A 226-nucleotide genomic window follows, 5' to 3' on the forward strand; every position below is an offset into this window, starting at 1 on the left:
TATAAAATTATAAATATATTTTAAAAATTATAAATTAGCTGATTATTTTATATAATAATTAAAAAAATCATAAAATCCTAAAAACTGTTTTTAGATACAGATTTTTATTACTAATATTTAGATCGAAATATATATTTACTATATATTATAGTAATTGTATTGTAATAATATTAATTTATATTTTCAATCTATTTATTTATATCAATTTATTAATTATTCGAATGGC

The 226-nt window shown here is 11.9% G+C and overlaps 1 protein-coding gene across 1 annotated transcript in view; it reads left to right on the plus strand.

Moving 5' to 3' along the window:
- LOC102677394 (voltage-dependent T-type calcium channel subunit alpha-1G) overlaps window positions 1-226 on the plus strand; it is a 201,276-nt gene that overhangs the window by 1,876 nt on the left and 199,174 nt on the right.

The sequence above is a fragment of the Apis dorsata genome, unplaced genomic scaffold (assembly GCF_000469605.1).
Source record: "Apis dorsata unplaced genomic scaffold, Apis dorsata 1.3 scaffold_346, whole genome shotgun sequence".
NCBI classification, from domain to species: Eukaryota; Metazoa; Arthropoda; class Insecta; order Hymenoptera; family Apidae; genus Apis; species Apis dorsata.